The following is a 16,953-nucleotide window of genomic DNA, read 5'->3' as shown; positions in this document are numbered from 1 at the left end:
TGCGCCGGTGGACGGAGCAAATCGTTTCTGTGCAAAGCAATCGGACTTAATACTGTACGTTTTGTGTATGAGGGGCGGGTGCGTTGTTACGTGTGGGAGCCTTCAGACTGCCATCGGCCCCGCAGCTCAATCAGCAGGAGAAGATGTCTCCAGCTCACACGGAGGCTGTGAGCTTTTCAAAGCAAAATTCCGCTTTTACGGTTTCCTTAGAAACCGTAAATGGAGTGTAAATTCACTCCATGCGCTGTTCTCTCCGTCACGCAGCTGACCGGCTTTTCCAAACCCGTTGGTGACGGTGGACTTTTTTACGCTGCTTTTAACGATTGCTTTTAACTTGAAAGCTTCATCATATTGTAACGGCGATCTGGTGCACGTTGGGTCTAATGGCACCAAAGGATTCTGGGATGCGGCCGGGCATGCGTGTTTCATTTTGTTGAACCATGACTGAAGTGTCTAAGACCTGAAGTCAAGTCCATGCTGTTTGGCTGCTTAGAGGTGTGTTGAATATAAATGCCTTGTGCTTGGTGTTAGATAAAGAATTCAAACTATTCACTGAGTTCGAAAGTACGTACATGGCGGCCGCTAATTAAATCCATAAATTAGACGCGTCACTGAATAAGCCGCAGGGCTGTAAGCACAGGAAAAAAGTAGCGGCTTGTAGTCCGGAAATTACGGTACTTATTATCAGCTGATCTTCCTCAAAGTCAGCAAAGTCCCGCCTTGCCTGCCCATGTGTCGAAATGTCTTTGGGCAAGACACTGAACCCTACATTGCCTCTGGTGGATAAAGGATGGCGCCAGTGTTTGTTCTTTATTTGGTTAAGATCAGGTGACTGTGGAGGCAATTTGAGTACAGTGAACTCATTGTCATGTTCAAGAAACCTGTCTGAGATGATTCCGCATACATGACATGGCATGTTATCCTGCTGAAAGTAGCCATGAGAAGATGGTACACTTTGGTCATAAAGGGATGGACATGGTCAGCAACAGTACTAGGTAGGCTGTGCTGTTGTTCTCATGCTCAATTGGTAGTAAGGGGCCCAAAGTTTCCCAAGAAAATATTCCTCACACCATTACATCATCACCACTAGCCTGAACTGTTGATACAGGATGGATTCATTCATTCATTTTCTTCTGTTTGTTCCCTTTCGGGGTCATGGGGCTGTCGGACCCTATCCCGGCAACTTATGGGCGAAGGCAGGGGACACCCTGAACAGGTCGGCAGTCTGTCGCAGGGTGATACAGGATGGATTCATGCTTTAATGTTGTTGATAACAAATTTTGACTCCACCATCCAAATGTTGCAGCAGAAACGCAGGCTCATCGGACCAAGCAATGTCTTTAATATCTTCTATTGTTCAAATTTGGTAAATCGGTGAGAATTGTGGCCTCAGTCTCCTGTTCTTAACAGACAGGAATGGCACCCGGTGTGGTCTTCTGCTGCTGTAGCCCATCTGCCTCAATGTTGGTTGTGTTGTGCGTTCAGAGACGCTCTTCTGGATACCTTGGTTGTAACCATTAGTTCAGGGCTGGGTTGATAAAATCGATTAATTGGTCTGAATCAATCCGTGCTAAATAAATCATCAATCAATCAATAAAAGTAGAGATTAACATTTTATGCCTTTCCTTTTCCGGTGATCTATAATGTAAAACAGCAGGAAGGCCTACGTCCGCTTGATGCTAACATAGAATGGAAGTTCCAATAGGACGGTAATTGCTAACGCTCGCTCGACCTAAACATACATTGCTGACTAAATGAACAGCTTCATATCCTCACAGGCATAAATTTTTTGAACTCTTTAAGGAATTTTTTTTTAAAATAAACATTTCTGGTCTAAAGCAAAGTTTTTTGCTTCCATGAGTTCAAGACTTCAGGTTGTCATTGCCAACAAAGGGTTTTCAACCAAATATTACTAATGAACATTTAGTTTTCAGTTATTTCAGTTGTCCAATTACTTACGAGCCCATGAAATGAAGGGATTGTGTTTAAAAATGCTGTAGTTTTTCACATTTTTATGCAATCTTTTTGTTCAAAGCTGAAAGTCTGCACTTTAATGGTATCTGAGTTGTTTTATTTAAAATTCACTGTTGTAATGCACAGAAACAAAATTAGAAAGAATGTGTCTCTGTCCAAATATTTATGGTCCTGACTGTATTTACTCTTTGTGACCCTGACATTCACTGTTGTCCTCTTTTTTCCTGGTCTCACATTTTTTATATTGTGACTTTATGCCTGGTTTGCTAGTTTTAAGGCAGAGTTATTACCATACGTCTTCACCAAGGAAACAATGGATTTCTAGTGTCACAAACTCAAAAAACAAAAAGATTTGTATATAGGGAAATCTAATTAAGTTGTCTACAAGTAGGTGTTTCTTAAAATATCCGGGAGCTAAAAAGTATTTTAACTGACCTATTATGCTATTTAAGACACAAAGATCTGCTCTGAAAGCGCAACTTTTAATGAGTTGCCTGACAGCAATGATTGGACTGCAGATGCAAACACAACCTTGATCCTCATACGACTGGTATTTAGACATAGATACTGTTCCCATTTCATGGGTAGGAACTACATTCTTAGATGAATATCATATTTTTCTCTTTGGGAAATCCCAAATGTTGAAAGGATAGAAGTTACAATACAGCAAGGACTACAGAAAAGCCAAAGGTGTGGGGTATTTAGGGTGAGGTGTGTAATTAGGTTTCATTTTGTTGTTTCCAGCTCATTGTCTCCTGGGTTTTTATCTTGCAGTTAATTTTCTCTCCCACCTGGCATCTTAATGGCTACACCTGTGTTCACTCATGTCATCAGTCCACCTGTGTGTATATGGTCTGTGTGTTTCCTCCACTCATTGAGAGATTGTTTTGTGTTGCCTCTCGAGTGACACGAGAAATCTGGCCTTGGTTTTCATTCAGTTCAGTGCTGAATTAAAGACTTTGTTTATGCATTTATGCATCCCTGCATCCTGCGTTTGTGTCTGCAACGGGATCCTCACAAAAGGATATCCTATCTATTTCCTTCAGTGCATCTTAAAAACGTTCAAGAAGTGAGTATGACTGAAGAGCTTATTGGATTTTATGTCACCCTGCCTCTCTTTCTTGCCCTCTCCATTTTATCTGTCGGCCTCTGATGCAACTCTGCAGACATTTCCATTAGGCGGACATATTTCAAATCATCGGACATGTGACTTCAACTTTGTATTAATCAGTCTCTCTACACATTTTTCAGCAATTTACACACCAAAGAAGGTGAATTAACATTTAAGGCCGTTAAACATATCATATTTTCCTCACTATAGGGCACACCGGATTATAAGGCGGACTGTCAATAATTGGTCTATTTTCTAACTCTGTCAACATACCACAAGGTGGATTAAGTGAGACAAAAAGATTTAGAAATAAGTTTGTCAGGCAATCAGAATTTATTAACTGTGTTCTCAGTAACTCTAGAACTTTTTGTTAACATGCCAAACATTAACTATGTTTGTCACGTTAGTGTATTAGCGTATTCACTTATAAATCCCAACCTTGTTTGCAACACATAAGAAATCCTATACCACTAAAACATACATTACTGTGACTTTGCTAACTCCCAACTTTGTTGATATGTAAAAACAAACAGTCCGACATCTGCACAAGTTAGCCATGTTAGCATATTCGCAATTCCTTCAACTCCCAATTTTGGTAGAAACACGTAACATGTAACATGTAAAAAATGTGCATTGAGATAGCAAAGCCTGATCAATTCCACATGCTCTGTTTGCAAGCATTTCATAAATCACAGTACTGACACTTTAACATCTTGCTACACATGTGCCACATCCCCATATGTCCGCCTTCTACCCTGAAGTCATTTCCATTTAAAAAACAAACATGTAGGAGGGAACAGAAACAAACACACATACGTCAAAACATCTTCACAAATGCCCAGATGCTTTATTTATTTGCCATTCGTCTTTCGATTATTCTTCCTAATCCTTATTTTAATCTCTTCACTAACTTTACCCCTTCTTCCTTGCTTTCTCTTGTCTTTATTTTTCTTTTCTTCCCTCCTTCCTTCATCTTTCTTTCCTTTCCACCCCCTAGACTGGCCAGAGGCGTGTTCGATTTCAAAGAGCAGAAACCCTACACTCTGCCTCTCCATCCTACAGCTTTTTATTATTTGTTTTTTTAACATTATGTGAAGAGGGAAGAAGAGAAAAAACTGAAACATAGATAAATGGCCAACATTGGCTGCTTTGGTGACTGCAAACTTCATGTCCCATGATGCTTTTCTCCATAGGGGTCTTTGCTGCCTGGCAACAGCAGAGCCTAAAGCCAGTTGGCAATGACTTAGTGAAGGAGTTGATGCTGTGGGTTTCAGAGAAGTGGGAAATGGAAAAATTCCAGGGATTCAGAGAAGAACTGGAGAAAGCATGTAAGGTAAATGTGACAGTGGTGCCAGTGGTAATAGGAGCACTCGGGGCAGTAACCCCCAAGCTGGAGGGGTGGCCAGCAGATCCCTGGAAAGACCTCAGGCATCTCCATCCAGAAAAACACAGTGCTAAGAACAGCTAAGATACTATGCAGGAGCGTCAAGCTCCCAGGCCTCTGGTAGAGGACCCGAGCTTGGGTGAGAAACGACCCGCGGAAGGGTGAGAGGGATGTTTTGTGTGTAGCATCCATGTTGCTTATCTGGTCATAGGAAAGATCTATTGGGGAAAATGCTGATAGAGTTGAAGCCATAGGTAAAATGACTCAGAGGTATATTAATGGCAGTACCGATAAGAAATAGTTTAGCAGTAGATAGGAGAAACAGGTGAAGTCTTTATAGTCTCATTTTGCGTAAGATACATCTTTGTTATCCTTGAAAGGATAATACCTTCCCACAATTCCCTGGAGCAGCAATATTTAAAGCCCGGTTCAGTGGTTTTTCCAAAGTCACATTTGATTTGTGGCATAGGCAGGAAGAATGATATGGGAAGCTATTTGTAAAGTCAGATTTTCTTTTTTTTAACTTGTCCTGTCCAACAGCTGGGCAGACAGATGAAACCTGAAGGCCTCTTGTGTTGGACATATTTTACAACAGGGGTTATAAATCTTCAGACAGACCACAGGCCAAACTTTATCCGTTTCAATTATATTTAAAAATCTTTTGTGTTGGACCGGATGGAAAAGGAAAGGAGGGAAGAAGAGAGAGGGATGTTAGAGAGAGGGAAGGATAGGAGGGTGATAATAGGAGGGGGGGGGGGGGGGTAAAACCATGAAGCAGCATAAAGCAACAAGTTGCTGGATGTTTATCATTACGGTAAGGTTCAGATGTATTACAAATCTCAAAGGGCGGGGCCTGTTCACACACAAATGTTATAAACACACCTGCTAGCTGCAAAAATGTCCACATGTCAACATGTACACAAAACAGATAGTTTTCACACATGCATACTTATGCCTTCAAACCAACTAGTGTGAAATACATTAATTCATTCATTCACGCAAACTATTAGTGCAAAGGTGAGCTAACACCTGTGCTCAATTGAGTGTTTATGTTCTTCTAAAATGGATGGTGGAATGTGAAAAGAAAGAGGGAGAGTGCCCAGCCATCCCCACACCAAGACCACAGCCGCAGCAGCTGCAGCAGCCAGAACCCCCAAACGCCACAAGGCAGCCGGCAGAGAAAAAACGCCCTCACATCCACCACCCAGGCCAGGTCCAGCAGGGCCGCTGCGAGGCCTCAGAACCGGAGAGCAGAGAGGCATCGGGGGAAAGAGAGCGCCGCCCCAGCCCAACCCGGAGAGCAGCCCCCCCACCGCGCCGGGAGAGCCCAACGCAGGGCCCCACCCGAGAGGGAAAGCCCAGAGCCCCAGACGAGCATCCCATCACCACCCAGGAGTTTTGGGCATCCCCCCGGCCCAACTCCAGGTACGGGCCAGGACCCCCCAAGGGATACCCGCTCCCCGCTTCAGGCAGCCACACACCCGGCCCACGGTTGGTCCAGAACGGAGCGAGGCAGGGGCCAGCCGTCCCCACCCAGGAGGAGGGCACCCCAGGGTAAAGGGGGGCCCACGAGGGGTGTTGTAAACATGGCCCGACCAGGCTCGGCCACAGTTGGAAATTTGGCGAGGCCCAGCACTCAGGGAAAGGGCCAGAACCCACCCACAGAGACACGGACACCCCCCGGCGCAGGTGTGATGTGATCCCCGGCTTCTGGCCTTGCCAGAAAGCTCAGGGATCCCTCTCCCTTCGTGGAGAGAGCACCGCCGGGCCCAGGAAACCGGCACCCAGGGGACACGGCCGCCGTTGCCAAGGGTCCAGTACCCCCCATCAGGGATGGGGTAGGAGACAGATGGTCCAAGGTCCCGCCTTCCTTGCAAAATACGTGTGCGTGTGTGCTTGTGAGGGTGTGTGTGTGCATGTGTGTGTGTGTTTATGTTTTAATGTATATTTGGAGGAGTAAAGGGTGTGTGTACTAAGGGGGTGCAGTTAAAATTGGCGGGTAGGGCACTGAGGGGACATGTCCTGATTACTCACAGTGATGTCCTATCACCCTCCCAACCAAAGGGCCCTAAATTTCTAAAGTGCGGTTAAAATTGGCGGGTAGGGCGCTAAGAGGACATCTGCTGCTTGCTGGCAGTGATGTTCAGGCACCCCCCCCCCCCCTACCAAGGGCCCTACATGTCTAAGGTGCAATAAAAAGTCAGATTTTTTTTAAATCTTGGCTAACTCCTTACATAACGTTTTATTTATTAGGTATGATAAAGGACTCATTGAAATTGAAACATTGTCTTTGAGTTTAATAATAATGATAATAATAATAATAATAGTAATACATTTTATTTATAAGGCACCTTTCTGAGCACTCAAGGTCGCCGCACAACATGTATACAGTATAAGAAACACAATAAACATTTAAAACAACAACAGTTTAAATACATACACATTTAAATAAAATGTATTTAAAACAGGGGTGTCAAACTCAAATGCACAGGGGGCCAAAAAATCAAAACACACATAGGTTGTGGGCCGAACAGGATAGACATATATTGAACCAACTAAAACAAAACTTTTTTTGAACGTGAATGTGAATCCAAACAGAGAGTATACAATAGAGGCCTATCATTCCAAAAATAATTAAACTTAAAATATCTTGCTCTCCATTCAAATAGCCTCTCTCCTGTCATTAAAACTGAACATTTGAACATGCTGGAGAGAAATCTGAAAATAAAAATGGTTCTTTTAAGTAAAAGTTAAAATCTTAACAAATCAAAACATTCCATTTTTTTACACTTATGGCAGTTTGTTAGAGTTTGATGCTTGGCATCTTTTCTTGGCAACAAGTTCATTTATGTTTGGGCTTAGGTTCTGTGCTGTGGAGATTCTCAGGATGGACTTCAGGTGTTCATCGGTGAGACGACTCCTGTGTGACGTTTTGTTCATTTTCATCACAGAGAACAGCTGCTCACACATATATTTTTCGAGTTCGAGCTACATGTTGACGGAGCTCGGTCATTGCCTCAGGAATGAAGTGAATGAACTGTGCGGGCCTCACAGTGTCGTACTTTGCCTTTAACGTCGCGTTACACTGCAGCTCTATCAGCTCCATCTGCATCTCTACAGGTGCAGTTTCCACGTCGACAGTGAACGGGTTCCGAAGCAAATCGAAATTACTTTTCTGTGCGTCAAAGTCGCCAAAGCGCCGGACGAACTCAGTGCGAAGTTCGCTCAATTTATCAGCAAAGTGGTCATTTGGGAACACCGTACTAGCGCTAAGCTGCTTCAAGATTACTTGGCAACAGGGAAAGTTGCTGCATTTGTGTCTCCCATAAGCGCAGCTTCACTTGAAATGCCTTAACTGCGTCATACATGTCAGTGATCATGCGCTCCCGTCCCTGCAGCTGAAGGTTTAAGGCGCTGAGATGAGAAGTTATATCAGCCAGAAACACCAACTCACATTTCCACTTTTCGTCCCACAGAACTGTGGAGTCTTTTCCTTTACTGTCCATGAACTGACAGATTTCCTCGCACAGCTCAAAAAGTCAATTGAGAACTTTCCCCCGACTTAGCCACCGCACCCCCGTGTGATGAGGCATGTCGCCAAACTCGGAATCTATTTCACGCAGAAACGACTGAAATTGACGGTGATTCAAACCTTGGGCTCTGATGAAGTTTACAGTTTGCGTCGCAGTGTCCATCACATGATCCATTTTTAGGACTTTATCGCACAGTGCTTCTTGGTGTATGATGCAATGATATGCTGTCAATTCACCAGGACAATTCTCCTCCCGCATCTTTTATCTTTTTTCACCGCACATCGACGGCGCCCCATCTGTTGTAAGCCCGACCAGTTTGCCCCAAGGCAGTTTCATGTCGGTTACACTTTGACATACGTTTTCAAATATGTCTTTTCCTTTTGTTGTCCCGTGCATTGTTTAATGTCCAATATTTCCTCTGTAACGCACAAATTGGAGTCCACTCCACGGATGAAGATGGCCAGCTGTGCAGTGTCAGTCGCGTCAGTACTTTCATCCAGAGCAAGGGAGTATGCAACAAAGTTTTTCCCTCTTTCACTCAGCTGTGTTTTCAAATCAGTGGCCATCTCACAAACCTGATCAGCAACCTTATTTCTGCCAAGGCTTACATTTGCGAACGCCTGCTTTTTATCGGGACACATGACGTCGCACACTTTCATCATGCAGCTCTTCAGAAACTCTCCCTCAGTAAATGGCCGGGCTGATTTGGCAATTTCCTCCGCCACAATAAAACTTGCCTTCACATCAGCCTCACTGGGATTTTGCTTTGGTGAAAAACGTCTGCTGTGATTTCAGATTCCTCTTCAACTCCTCTACCTTCTGTAGCTTCTGCTCTGCATCCAGGTGTTTTAACTGATCCTGATGTTTTGTCTCATATTGCCTTCTTAGGTTATTGTCAGATAAATGCATCTAGACATTAAAGAAAAACACAATTATAAACAACAAACCACAACAAGAATCAAGTTTCTCATGCACGAGGGAGAGGAGCAAATGTGTTGGAAAAGGTCCACCACGTTTCTCTTCTCAAAGGTCTGCCCCTCCCTGTGCTGCTTTTATTAAGAACACAAGAAGGAGGTAACAGTTTCAAAACAAAGAGGAAAAGTTCATTAGGGGGTGTTGTATAATGACCCATTTGGTGGATTCTAACTTCAAACAGTATCCCTTATCAGCTCAGGACAGTGTGTCGTAAACCCCCCTCTCTTCCTTGCTGGGATGAGAAGCAGATGAACAAACACACAACTGTTTTCAGAAGAGGTAAAAAGGTCAATCTAAGTTAACATTTAAACATACATTTAACCAAATACATTTAAGCAATGATAATAATAAAACAAATTCCTTCACATACTCCCTCCTTTTTATCATTGATAAATGTCAAAATCTCACATCCAATATCACATCTCTTTTCAGTTTTCTGTGACATCTTCATTTTCATAACACTTTCAATTTACACTCAGATGAGAAGTTCTTTTTTTTTTTTCCAAGTAATTTCAATTTCAAAATCATTACAGTCATCTTGTTCTCCCTTTAATAACAAGTTGTATTCTTGACTCAGAAGAACACTCTGTACTCCACCATTCACTGCTCTGGAAATCATAGATTGAATACAAGGAAAAATGCACATAGTGAACACACAACATATGATCAGTACCATAAGAATAGGTGTCACTATTTTTAACAAAAGTTGCCACCAGGAACCAAAAGCAAACCAGGAGAAGAAATCCCAAGATTGGGGTTTCCTGTCATCCTGCAATGCCTGCTGAACCTTTTCAAGTTGATGTAATGCTTCAGTGACGCTGTGACCTTCATCTGTGTTGTCAGGAATAAATGTACAACAGGTATCATTTAACATTTTACAAACACCTCCCTCCTGAGCAACCAATAAGTCCAAAACCAATCTGTTCTGTAGAACCATAAGTCTCATGCTTGACATTTCTTCACTATAGCCTTTAAATGCTTTAATTGTAGCGTTCAAAAATAAACCTAATCGATAATCAATGGTCTCAATTCTGAGAGCGTTTTTAGCAGTTCCTACCCAGGGAAACAATGCCATAGTTACCTTTTGCCCCGTATTCCAGAGTTTATGGTCTTCAGGTACATCTGATCCCCAAATGGAATCATGTGGCTTGACATCAATAAGGTTACGTCTGTGGCGGAGGTGAGGCTCATGGACTGCAGAAACTATGAAAGTGTGATCTGTGACCTTTACGGGAGCACAAATCCCACTCCAGTCTCTAGGCAGACTGAGGTAGAGGGCCTGCCCACATAACCAAAACATTTGATCAACCACATAAGTACCATTGTTACCTGGCATCAAATCTGGATTAGATCCAACACAACGTCCTCCAGGGCAGGGAACTGCATAACCATGGGAAACTCTGTCATTGATTATCTGGACTGTGAAGGGAACAAGAAGTTCATGACACATCTTTGTCGGCAAAGTTCCTAAAAACTCTGTGCCATTGTTAGTTACGCAATGTGGAAACACAGTTCCTGGTTCCACACTAGCATATGGAGCTAATGATTTTGTCAATTTCAGTTTTTTAAACTGATACAAACTCTTGCAACTCCGTCTTACAAGAGTACCATTTGAAGTGGTGACGGCTCCAGTACTAATATACCCTCTAGTACTATATTCAATAACACAGTCGCTTTTCCACTCAGAAAATTGCTTTGCCTGCAAATTAGGATGTAGGGATGAAGCTGGAATTACAGAACAAACATAGCAATCAGATCTATTCCTTTCTTTAGCCAGTAACATAACATACCTATACCAAGAATTTGTCATATACAGGTGAGTTATGTTCATTTTTGGACTATTCAAAACATCATGTTCATCAATACTCAGCCATCGTCGAGAAACATTTAGTCTTTCCTCGTTGGTGGTTCTTCTTGCAGGTGGATAATGATTACAAAAGAACCAAATCCATGTGGTGGCTCCTGCTGAGAGTAGCAGGAACAGTAAACAAAATAAACTGTCTCTTAGCCCAGTTGGACACGCCATGGTGGATATGTACCTATCTTCGGGAGGGAGAGGTTACTAGCACATCACCTCCTCAAGTCCTCTAACAGTGTAGGATCCGTGTAGTGCAAAAGAGATCTGGTGTGCTTTCTTCCCTAAGACTAGGTGGATTCCCCTGCTTCGCTGACGTTGAGACAAGCAGCTTCTATACAGCTGCCTCCCTTTGTAGTCAGACTTCCCCACCTAGCAGTTGGAATTAGCCTCACCCAAATGCTTTTTCTTGCAGTGTGACAGGTGGATCCAAAACGTCCTTTCAGCAATCTTTACAGCTGTTGGTGTAGTCAGCAGGACTTGGAATGGCCCTTCCCACCGTGGGCTGGACCAACACTTCCTTTTTATGGCCTTCACAAACACCCAGTCACCAACCTGCACTGGTGAAGTGTCCTGTGGAGATAAAAAGGAATCTGGCACTTGATTTGTCCTTTGCACATCTTTAGTGGTAAACATTTTTCTCAAATAATCCACTAAATTTGCATCATCATCTGGAGAATGTTGCTGTGTAGAATCAGGGTCTGGTAACCTATAAGAACGTCCATACAACATTTCAAAAGGCGTTAAAGGTTGACCTGCTGTGCGTGTGATACGCATACTTAGCTGAACTAAGTCTATGCAGTCAGGCTACTGTCTGTTTGTCTCTTCCATGCATTTCTTTAACTTTGATTTGATAGTGCCATTAGTTCTCTAAACTAATCCTGCACTCTGTGGGTGATAACTACAATGTCTCTTTAAATCAATACAAAGATGTTGAGCCATTTTGTCTATCACTTGATTTACAAAATGTGTACCATTATCACTCCTTATCACTTGTGGTATGCCAAAAGTTGGGATTATTCTTTTACAAATAGCTTTAGCTACTGTAATAGCATCTTGTGTAACACATGGAAAATTTTCAACACATTTGGAAAATGCATTAATAATCACTAAACAATATTTCAATCCCTTGCTTTTATTCAATTCAATAAAATCCATATGGATTGTATGGAAAGGAAAAGGTGGTTCAGGAAACTTTCCTTTCTTAGGTCTAACATTGCCTTGGGGATTATGACGCATACATGTAACACATTGTTTACAAATTTTTTGAATAGAGAATAAATCCATAAGTTGTATAATATTTCTCTAATAAGTTCATCATCCCCCCTGTTGAGACATGGCAAGGCCCATGACTCAAAATTGCTGCCCATTTGTACATGGATTTTGGTAAAATAGGTTTTCCTTCTGTGCTGACATAAAGACCTTGTTCTAACTTTGCTCCTTTTTCAACCAAAATTTTTTTATTGTTTTGGTGCACTGGGTGGCATTTCTTTTTAAAAAAAAAATAAAAAAAATCAGCGGTTGCATCTGGAGTCAAATCCTCATTAGTGCACATTCCTACATCTTTTGTTGCAGGTTGCTTTGCTGTTGCATCTGCAAAGGCATTTCCTTAAGAATTATGATCTGTTCTTCGTGTGTGTCCCTCACATTTACATATTGCCACTTTAGATGGTAACATTACAGCAGTTAATAATTCTTTCAGTTAATCTACATGCGTTACTGGTTTTCCTGTTGACGTTTTAAAACTCTCTGTTCTTCCACTGTTGACAAAACAAAATGCACTGTAGCAAACGCATATTGGCTATCAGTGTAGATTGTAACTGGTTTATCTTTAAACAGTTTGCATGCTTCAGTTAAGGCTGTCAACTCTGCTGATTGTGCTGAGGAATTTCCACACAGGGGTCCTGCCTTCAGAACCTTATCTTGAGTTACAACAGCAAAACCCACTTTGTTTCTGCCTGTTTCATCTTTCTTTGCTGACCCATCAACAAAAACTATTTCTCTTTCAGTGAGATCTAAAAATTCATCACTAATTGGTTGAATTTCTAGTTCAGATTCATCTTTTATCTTGTCATTACTTCTACCATCTAATCAATCTGATTTCTTCCTTTCAGGACCTGTCTACAAATCCAACATCCATCATCAACCTGCTCTGACCCTCTGTTGCTACTTCCTCTAAACCTTCCTCTAAAACTTCCTTTTCCATGACCACGATTTCTTCCTCTCTTCACATTCCTTCCAAAAAACACATCACTACTTTCCTCCTGCCAAAATGTATCTACACTTTGATTCCTAAATTTCTTTCTATTCACCATCACCTTTTCTGCATGAACAGCAAAATTCACAAACTGTTGTAGTGCTCCTGTAGGCAGATCTATGTAAAGTGTCCTTATCTAGTCTGCAATCTCTGGTCTCATAGCTTGCAGTAAAACTTGTTTCAGCTGCTGTCTATAGGGACCATCATCATTATCATTATCCCTGAGTCCACTATTAGCTTTAAAACTTCTTCAAATTTGACTCTAAAATCATACACTAACTCTCCATCTTTTTGGTTATTTTGACCAATCTTTCCCTAATCAGTTCTCATTGGAAAGGCTTCTCTAATTCTTTGTCCTAAAAGTGTAAGACTTTGAATCAACTCTTAGAATGTTATGCGGAAGAGGTCTGGGTGGATCGTCATCATTCATAGGATTCCTTTTTCCCTTTACTTTTGCGCAGTCTGCTTTCATAGCAGTCATACATGCTTGCTGACATTCAATGCCATTCAGATGATAAGCTCTCTGAACTTCCATCATTTACCCGTGAGAGATAACTCCCCTCACTGCCTTCCTAACATCCTCTAATGTCCAGGTCCTAAACACAAGAAGTGTAGGCCTCTGGCCATCTTCTCCAGCTCTGGGATTGGGCACTTCAATGATTGGAAATGTCTCTGCAACTTTAGATGACTCTCCAGCTTCTTCCAAACCAACCCCCAAAGTATTACTCCAAACAAGTTTTTCCCTTTGCCTCCTAACATTACTTTTCCTTTTTCTGGTTTATTTAAATCAGTCACTGGTGGGTAAAAACCCGTCAACAGAGGAGCATTTGTCCCCTGGTAGGGAGGAGGTGAGAAATCAGCTGGTTTCTGCTCTCTCCCCCTTTCATCCCGCCCCTGCTCGGTCTGCAGCCCGCTGCAGCCTGCTGTTGCAGGGGTCTGAGTCTCACAACTGATTTATCCTCTTCTTTTTTAGGAATCAGACATGCTTCTCTAGTTTTACTTTTCTGAATGCCATTCTTTATTTTTCGTTGCTTCATTTAAGCACAGTTTTGCACAAATTAATTCTTCACTATTTTTTTGTTTCTTTTGTATTTTTTATTTTGTTTTTAATTTGTAACCTTTGAACTAATTCAGTACATTCCCCTTAAAATCCTAGTTTTATCCCATTTTACCAAGAATGTAGTTGAACCTGGATGAACCTCTTTCCATATATTTTTAATCTCATGTCAATTCAACTTTTTTATTTGAATTCCCCCATTTTTTAATTTTTCCAATTTTTATTTTATTTACGTTAGTCACAGAGTGTGATTAGAACCAACAGAGAATTTCTCTCAGGACCGAATTTCACTCCCGTGCAACAAGCTTCTAGGTCAGACCTATTGTCTGATCCGGTCACACGTTTAGGGTCCTCCCAGGAGCAAAACCCGTTTTAGACTCTGAGTTCTTTTCACCTAAAGCCTAATGAGATGAAATCTTGTTCTACTCCAACAAGCAGCCTTGTGTTAACACCGCAAGGTTTCCAGCTGCTCACTGCTTCGAACAAGTTCACTCCTTTCACACACGCACACACATTCACACCAAAAAAAAACTTTTTTATTTTATTTTTGTTGTTATTCTAGGCCTTTTAGGGACTTGAACCCTCTTACGCGTTTTAGGCTGCAGGACTCGAACCTACACCTTTATTCAGAATTCTGGACTTTTCCGGGACTCCAAACCCACACGTGTTTCAGGCAACAGGACTTGAACCTGTCCCTCAGAATTCTGGGCCACTTCGGGGACTTGAACCCCTGAAAAAGCGCTTTACTTGCCTTGTCGTTGTGGTCTGACTGGTTAACGAATAACGTCAATCCGGACCCAGGGATCAGACCAGTCGATTGGCCGGCGTAGAATTCACTACGACGGACTTTCCTCCGGAGACCTGGTCTCACGGGCTGTGCACAGACTTTAATCGGCATGGTCCTCCCCCAAGGACGCAGATATGTTGTCATCCGGCTCGAAGGACCAAAGAATGTCAGATAAATGCATCTAGACATTAAAGAAAAACACAATTATAAACAACAAACCACAACAAGAATCAAGTTTCTCATGCACGAGGGAGAGGAGCAAATGTGTTGGAAAAGGTCCACCACGTTTCTCTTCTCAAAGGTCTGCTCCTCCCTGTGCTGCTTTTATTAAGAACACAAGAAGGAGGTAACAGTTTCAAAACAAAGAGGAAAAGTTCATTAGGGGGTGTTGTATAATGACCCATTTGGTGGATTCTAACTTCAAACAGTATCCCTTATCAGCTCAGGACAGTGTGTCGTAAACCCCCCTCTCTTCCTTGCTGGGATGAGAAGCAGATGAACAAACACACAACTGTTTTCAGAAGAGGTAAAAAGGTCAATCTAAGTTAACATTTAAACATACATTTAACCAAATACATTTAAGCAATGATAATAATAAAACAAATTCCTTCACAGTTATATTCTTTAAATACAGCCACATTAACGCCGCAAATGAGACACACGGGTTTACCGGTAATGTCAGTAAACATATACGTATTTTCCCATCAGTTTTGAAAGGCTCTGTTTTCAGAATCAATTTTTCTCTTGGCCATTGTTATGGGCTAGCTTTGATTTTAGTTAATTAGTTAGAGATCAAGTTCATCTGACGTAGCTAATCGAAGCTAGCTCGTTCAATAAAAGTCCCGTAATCCACCGCTATTACGGTGCCCTTACGCGTGCCCTGTTCCACCTGGCAACCAGAGCCCACACCACCCCCCCCTTTCGTTCTCACCCACGCAGCCGCGTGTGACAGGCAGTGGCGGTTTTAGATATGGGCGATGTGGGCGGTCGCCCAGGGCGGCACTTTCATAGGGGGCGGCATTTGCCGTGCCCGATGCGTGCGTTACTCATATTGTGCTACACATTGTGCTACGATATTCAAAGAGGAAGCTTGCAGCTTTTGATTTGAAATTGCTTCATCTGCCGACACTTAGCACTTTTACATTGACACATCAGACTGTTAAGAATGTCTTCATCCTATTTGCTCTTCACACTTATGGTGCAAAAAAAAAAACAAAAAAAAAATTAGATGAAATAACTCAGAGTGAAACAACGTAAAACAGGCACATGAAAAGGAATTGGGCAGAACAAACACCCGTGCTCAACTCAATTTCGACAAAAGCAGGCAATGGGGATTATTTCCCACAATTCTTTGCGCTGACATGGCAGACCCGACACGCACGTGACCACCGCCCTCTGCTGCAAGACGCTTGCGGCCACACCTCTTTGCGGTAGTCTTTGGAACATTAGTCAAAAAACTCGAGAGGGGGGCGCAACTCGCCGGTGGCTGGCTGAATCACACTAACAGGGGATTGGGAGTCTTTTTCTATCTGACAATCAACTCTGGGCCGCAGCTGCACCTCCCGTCATAGAGACGGGAGGTGCAGAGGGAAGGGGAGGGGGAGGGGGGATGAGCGCAGACCATTTTTTATGGATTGAGTTTTTTTGGTGGATTTCTGCTGTTGGTGTTGCACAAATTTAGGGAAATGCCAAATATTTTTGGAGTAATCCCACTGACGAGTTTTATGATTTAGTCTTTAATGTTTTATAAGACCTAAACATATTAATCACAATAAGTTTTTTTTTAGATCTAATCCCTCTATGTTTCACAAAGACACACACAGGGCGTCACACATTAAGAAATTATTGCTAAAAATGAAGCAGGAGTCCGGCTATAAAAAAATGCTCTAAAAAATGATAAAAGAGCAAAAAAAATGGAATTATTTGATTTGTAATTTCTTATTAATATTTCCAGGCTTTCTTTGTTTTGTTCTGCAGCATGTTCATATTTGTATAATTTTGACAGAATATATTTCTATGG

At 42.1% G+C, this 16,953-nt stretch overlaps 1 long non-coding RNA gene across 1 annotated transcript; it reads right to left on the bottom strand.

Annotated features, from left to right (window-relative positions):
• Positions 1-8,960: 8,960 nt before the first annotated feature.
• LOC144994271 (uncharacterized) lies at positions 8,961-15,771 on the bottom strand. The gene is made up of 2 exons (XR_013657724.1): positions 10,059-15,771; positions 8,961-9,808 (listed from the first exon to the last, which is right to left on the bottom strand). It is a non-coding gene; the product is annotated as an uncharacterized LOC144994271 (long non-coding RNA).
• Between the last annotated feature and the right edge of the window lie 1,182 nt (positions 15,772-16,953).

Source organism: Oryzias latipes, chromosome 8 (genome assembly GCF_053564925.1).
Source record: "Oryzias latipes strain Hd-rR chromosome 8, Olatipes_Hd-rR_3.1".
Classification (NCBI taxonomy): Eukaryota; Metazoa; Chordata; class Actinopteri; order Beloniformes; family Adrianichthyidae; genus Oryzias; species Oryzias latipes.
This window is presented reverse-complemented; position numbering and strand designations above follow the sequence as displayed.